Source organism: Ixodes scapularis, unplaced genomic scaffold (assembly GCF_016920785.2).
Source record: "Ixodes scapularis isolate PalLabHiFi unplaced genomic scaffold, ASM1692078v2 PGA_scaffold8__174_contigs__length_109621045, whole genome shotgun sequence".
NCBI classification, from domain to species: domain Eukaryota; kingdom Metazoa; phylum Arthropoda; class Arachnida; order Ixodida; family Ixodidae; genus Ixodes; species Ixodes scapularis.
In genome coordinates, this window is record NW_024609883.1 from 10,766,890 (window position 1) to 10,773,823 (window position 6,934).

Sequence of the window (6,934 nt, forward strand, 5' to 3'; positions counted from 1 at the left end):
CTGTTTCTCTGCTAGGTTTAGTGAAAAATTGGCGTCACGTGACCTCAACAGCAATTTATTTCCCCACTAAATTTAGGTTGCAAATTGACGTCGTGACTTTAACAACAATTCAGTTTCCACGATAAATTTAGCAGGGAGAATGACGTCACATGACTAGCCATCAATTTAGTTTCCCCACTAAATTTAGTTGAGATAATGACGTCACACGACTCGGTGCCACGTCACAAATGAACATATTCAGTTTCTCTGCTAGGTTTAGTGGGAAAATTGGCGTCACGTAACCTCAACAGCAATTTAATTCCCCGCTAAATTTGGGTTGCACATTGACGTCGTGACTTTAACAACAATTCAGTTTCCAGGATAAATTTAGCAGGAAAATGACGTCACGTGACTAGCCATCAATTTAGTTTCCCCACTAATTTTAGTTGGGATAATGACGTCACAAGACTCGTTGCCACGTCACAAATGAACATATTCAGTTTCTCTGCTAGGTTTAGTGGGAAAATTGGCTTCACGTGACCTCGACAGCAATTTAATTCCTTGCTAAATTTAGGTGAAAAATTTACGTCGTGACTTTAACAATACAGTTTCCACGATACATTTAGCAGGGAAAATGACGTAGCGTGACTAGGCATCAATTCAGTTCCCCCACTAAATTTAGCTGGGATAATGACGTCACAAGAAGGTGCCACGTCATAAATAAATAAATTCAGCTTCTCTACTAGGTTTAGCGGGAAAATTGGCATCACGTGACCTCGACAGCAATATAATTCCTTGTTAAATTTGGGTGGAAAACTGACGTGACTTTAACAACAACTCAGTTTCCACGATAAATTTTGCAGGGAAATGACGTCACGTGACTAGGCATGAATTCAGTTTCCCCACTAAATTTAGTTGGGATAATGATGTCACTAAACTCGTTGCCACGTCACAAATGAACAAATTCAGTTTCTCTGCTAGGTTTAGCAGGAAAATTGGCATCACGTGACCTCGACAGCAATTTAATTCCTTGCTAAATTTAGGTGCAAAACAGACGTCGTGACTTTAACAATTCAGTTTCCACGATAAATTTAGCAGGGAAAATGACGTCACGTGACTAGGCATGAATTCAGTTTCCCCACTAGATTTATTTGGGATAATGACGTCACAAGCCTCGTTGCCACGTCACAAATGAACAGATTCAGTTTCTCTGCTAGGTTTAGTGGGAAAATTGGCATCACGTGACCTTGACAGCAATTTATTTCCTTGCAAAATTTCGGTGGAAAATTGACGTCGTGACTTTAACAATTCAGTTTCCACAATAAATTTAGCCGGAATATTGATGTCACGTGACTAGGCATGAATTTAGTTTCCCCACTAAATTTAGTTGGGATAATGACGTCACAAGACTCGTTGCCACATCACTAATGAACAAATTCAGTTTCTCTGCTAGGTTTATCAGGAAAATTGGCATCACGTGACCTCGACAGCAATTTTATTCCTTGTTAAATTTAGGTGGAAAATTGACATCGTTACTTTAACAACAATTTAGTTTCCACGTTAAATTTAGCAGGGAAAATGACGTCATGTGTCTTGCCACCAATTTAGTTTCCCACTAAATTTAGTTGGGATAATGACGTCACACGACTCGGTGCCACGTCACAAATAAACATATTCAGTTTCTCTGCTAGGTTTAGTGGGAAAATTGGCGTCACGTGACCTCAACAGCAATTTAATTCCCCGCTAAATATGGGTTGCGAATTCACGTCGTGACTTTAACAACAATTCAGTTTCCATGATAAATTTAGCAGGGAAAATGACGTCACGTGACTAGCCATCAATTTAGTTTCCCCACTAATTTTAGTTGGGATAATGACGTCACAAGACTCGTTGCCACGTCACAAAAGAACATATTCAGTTTCTCTGCTAGGTTTAGTGGGAAAATTGGCGTCACGTGACCTCTACAGCAATTTAATTTTCCGCTAAATTTAGGTAGCAAATTGACGTCGTGACTTTAACAACAATTCAGTTTCCACGATAAATTTAGCAGAGAAAATGGCGTCACGCGACTAGCCATATTTAGTTTCCCCACTATATTTAGCTGGGATAATGACGTCACACGACTCGGTGCCACGTCACAAACGAACATATTCAGTTTCTCAGCTAGGCTTATGGGGAAAATTGGCGTCACGTGACCTCAACAGCAATTTAATTCCCCGCTAAATTTAGGTTGCAAATGGACGCCGTGACTTTAGCAACAATTCAGGTTCCACGATAAATTTAGCAGGGAAAATGACGTCACGTGACTAGCCATCAATATAGTTTCTCCACTAAATTTAGCTGGGATAATGACATCACACGGCTGGGTGCCACGTCACAAATGAACATATTCAGTTTCTCTGCTAGGTTTAGTGGGAAAATTGGCGTCACGTGACCTCTACAGCAATTTAATTTTCCGCTAAATTTAGGTAGCAAATTGACGTGACTTTAACAACAATTCAGTTTTCACGATAAATTTAGCAGGGAAAATGACGTCACGTGACTATCCATCAATTTAGTTTCCCCACTAAATTTAGTTGGGATAATGACGTCACAAGACTCGTTGCCACGTCACAAATGAACATATTCAGTTTCTCTGCTAGGCTTAGTGAGAAATTGGTGCCACGTGACCTCAACAGCAAGTTAATTCCCACTAAATTTAGGTTGCAAATTGACGTTGTGACTTTAACAACAATTCAGGTACCACGATAAATTTAGCAGGAAAAATGACGTCACGTGACTAGCCATCAATATAGTTTCCCCACTAAATTTAGCTGGGATAATGACATCACACGGCTGGGTGCCACGTCACAAATGAACAAATTCTGTTTCTCTGCTAGGTTTAGTGGGAAAATAGGCATCACGTGACCTCAACAGCAATTTAGTTCCCCGCTAAATTTAGGTTGCAAATTGACGTCGTGACTTTAACAATTCAGTTTCCACAATAAATTTAGCAGGGAAAATGACGTCACCTGACTAGCCATCAATTTAGTTTCCCCACAAAATTTAGCTGGGATAATGACGTCACACGATTCGGTGCCACGTCACAAATGAACAAATTCTGTTTCTCTGCTAGGTTTAGTGGGAAAATTGGCGTCACGTGACCTCAACAGCAATTTAATTCCCCGCTAAATTTAGGTTGCAAATTGTCGTCATGACTTTAACAACAATTCAGTTTCCACGATAAATTTAGCAGGGAAAATGACGTCTCATGACTAGCCATCAATTTAGTTTCCCCACTAAATTTAGTTGGGAAAATGATGTCACAAGATTCGTTGCCACGTCACAAATGAACATATTCAGTTTCTCTGCTAGGTTTAGTGGGAAAATTGGCCTCACGTGACCTCAACAGCAATTTAGTTACCCGCTAAATTTAAGTTGCAAATTGACGTCGTGACTTTAACAACAATTCAGTTTCCACGATAAATTTAGCAGGGAAAATGACGTCACGTGTTTAGCCACAAATTTAGTTTCCCCACTAAATTTAGTTGGGATAATGATGTCACAAGACTCGTTGCCACGTCACAAATGAACATATTCAGTTTCTCTGCTAGGTTTAGCGGGAAAATTGGCGTTACGTGACCTCAACAGCAATTTAGTTACCCGTTAAATTTAGGTTGCAAATTGACGTTGTGACTTTAACAACAATTCAGTTTCCACGATAAATTTAGCAGGGAAAATGACGTCACACGACTCGGTGCCACATCACAAATGAACAAATTCTGTTTCTCTGCTAGGTTTAGTGGGAAAATTGCCGTCACGTGACCTCAACAGCAATTTAATTCCCTGCTAAATTTAGGTTGCAAATTGACGTCGTGACTTTAACAACAATTCAGTTTCCACGATAAATTTAGCAGGGAAAATGACGTCACGTACCTAGCCATCAATTTAGTTTCCCCACTAAATTTAGCTGGGATAATAACGTCACACGACTCGGTGCCACATCACAAATGAACAAATTCTGTTTCTCTGCTAGGCTTAGTGGGAAAATTGGCGTCACGTGACCTCAACAGCAATTTATTTCCCCGCTAAATTTAGGTTGCAAATTGACGTCGTGACTTTAACAACAATTCAGTTTCCACGATAAATTTAGCAGGGAAAATGACGTCACATGACTAGCCATCAATTTAGTTCCCCACTAAATTTAGCTGGGATAATGACATCACACGGCTGGGTCCCATGTCACAAATGAACAAATTCTGTTTCTCTGCTAGGTTTAGTGGGAAAATTGGCATCACGTGACCTCAACAGCAATTTAGTTCCCCGCTAAATTTAGGTTGCAAATTGACGTCGTGACTTTAACAACAATTCAGTTTCCACAATAAATTTAGCTGGGAAAATGACGTCACGTGACTAGCCATCAATTTAGTTTCCCCACTAAATACTAAATTTAGCTGGGATAATGACGTCACACGACTCGGTGCCACGTCACAAATGAACAAATTCTGTTTCTCTGCTAGGTTTAGTGGGAAAGTTGCTGTCACGTGACCTCAACAGCAATTTAATTCCCTGCTAAATTTAGGTTGCAAATTGACGTCGTGACTTTAACAGCAATTCAGTTTCCACGAAAAATTTAGCAGGGAAAATGACGTCACGTACCTAGCCATCAATTTAGTTTCCCCACTAAATTTAGCTGGGATAATGACGTCACACGACTCGGTGCCACGTCACAAATGAACATATTCAGTTTCTCTGCTAGGTTTAGTGGGAAAATTGGCGTCACGTGACCTCAACAGCAATTTAATTCCCCGCTAAATTTAGGTGGCAAATGGACGTCATGACTTTAACAACAATTCAGTTTCCACGATAAATTTAGCAGGGAAAATGACGTCACATGACTAGCCATCAATTTAGTTCCCCACTAAATTTAGCTGGGATAATGATGTCACAAGACTCGTTGCCACGTCACAAATGAACATATTCAGTTTCTCTGCTAGGTTTAGTGGGAAAATTGGCGTCACGTGACCTCAACAGCAATTTAATTCCCCGCTAAATTTAGGTGGCAAATGGACGTCATGACTTTAACAACAATTCAGTTTCCACGATAAATTTAGCAGGGAAAATGACGTCACATGACTAGCCATCAATTTAGTTCCCCACTAAATTTAGCTGGGATAATGATGTCACAAGACTCGTTGCCACGTCACAAATGAACATATTCAGTTTCTCTGCTAGGATTAGTGGGAAAATTGGCGTCATGTGACCTCAACAGCAATAGGGTGATTTCAGATAAGATCGACCAAAGGGTGGCTGGTCGACATTTTTAAATCAACTGATGTTTTTATATGACATTGTCTAGTGTCTGGTATAAACGAACCCACACTTAGTTTTGACCAGAAAAAAAATTTGGAGACAAGAAAAATCGTAAGGCAGGGAGAGGTGGACAGTTGCAATAACGCGCACTGATGGAGGGGGCAAGTTTGAAAGTGAATAATTAAAACAATAAAATTAGGAGAATTTTAAAACTTTTTACAAACAAACTATGGGTACAACTTGCTTGTAATATAAACTAATAATATTTATTAAAAATTTATTTAGTTTTCTAAAAATTGCCAAACATGCCTGCTCGAACGACAAATGGCAAACTTTGGAAATCTGTATCATGAAATAATTTAATCATTATTACATAACTTGCAGACATTATTTTACTAATATATGGCTATTATTTAAAAAATAAATAAGGTATCTGAGTGACACAATAGTTACAATATATTTAGGCAAACATGGGAAAAAAATCAAACAAAGAAAAATTCCAATGCGAATAAAAAAAACACCACCTTCGATTTTTTTTAAACTTGGGTACCCTGTTATACTCTATTTCGGCATTCATTTCTATTAAAAACATGTTGCATCATTGCACTGTGAAAGAAGAAACAACTCCCCAAAGTAGGGTCCTTTTTCAAAGCCTACACTTCGCAGTGTCCTATACAAGAAGTGACTCTGAGTTCCAGTTTCATGAAACTTGCACAAATCTTTTATATACATTTATTCAGATGAGGTCATTGATAAAAGGAGCGATCGGTCACACAGTAAAAGGGAGGAGAAACTATATACAGCATTTTACATAAGCGTACAAAGTGGTATCATATTAGAGACTAATGATTTGAGAAAAGATGATGCAGTGTGAAGTTGTACCTTCCGGTATATTTTACATCTAGAGTAAAATAAATAACTTTACTTCCACACACAAAAACGAAGATATAATAGTAAGATATTTAGGTTGGCTGTGTATTTACGATTACAAACAATTTCAGGTGACGGATGCCATAGTGCCTAACTGGAGCAGCTTCGATGCTCTCGGTGTATGAATGAATCGTGGCAAGCCGATATATTTTATCCTGCTCGAGGATAACATTTTGGGATTTTTTTTATAGTGATCAGATAAAAATTATTAGTAACCAGTCACCAACAAAAACAGTAGGTTAAATACCCCGTGAAGAAAAATGTGATAAATAAGATGTCCCTGCATTCAAAATGAGCAGTCCTTGGGAAATCAAATTCGGCACTTTACGCTAAGGTTTTCCTCGCTGCACCCATTTAATAAAGTTGCTTCCAAGCAGATCCGACTGTCCGTGCTACATATACGTCACAGGTCCCTTCTGTTGATGACTTGCTGAGCCGCCACGCGTGCCAAGACTGAATGCCAGGGAAGGCGCGCACCGTCAGCCACTCTTCTTTTTTTTTTTTGTTCACGATACCGAACAACCTCATTTTCGTCCAGATATACAAGATGCGCGCGCCTTTCAGTTTCTTTGATAGAACGCTCACCATTGTCCTGGCCGTCTGAATTGCGCTTACTGAACGTTCTCTCAGGTTGTTCAGCGTGGCCTGGTGCTTCACGAGTCCGCCAACTCCGTCACATGCATTTTTCCCATGTCCAGATGCAGAAAATAACCACTGGGCTTGTGGGCAATCG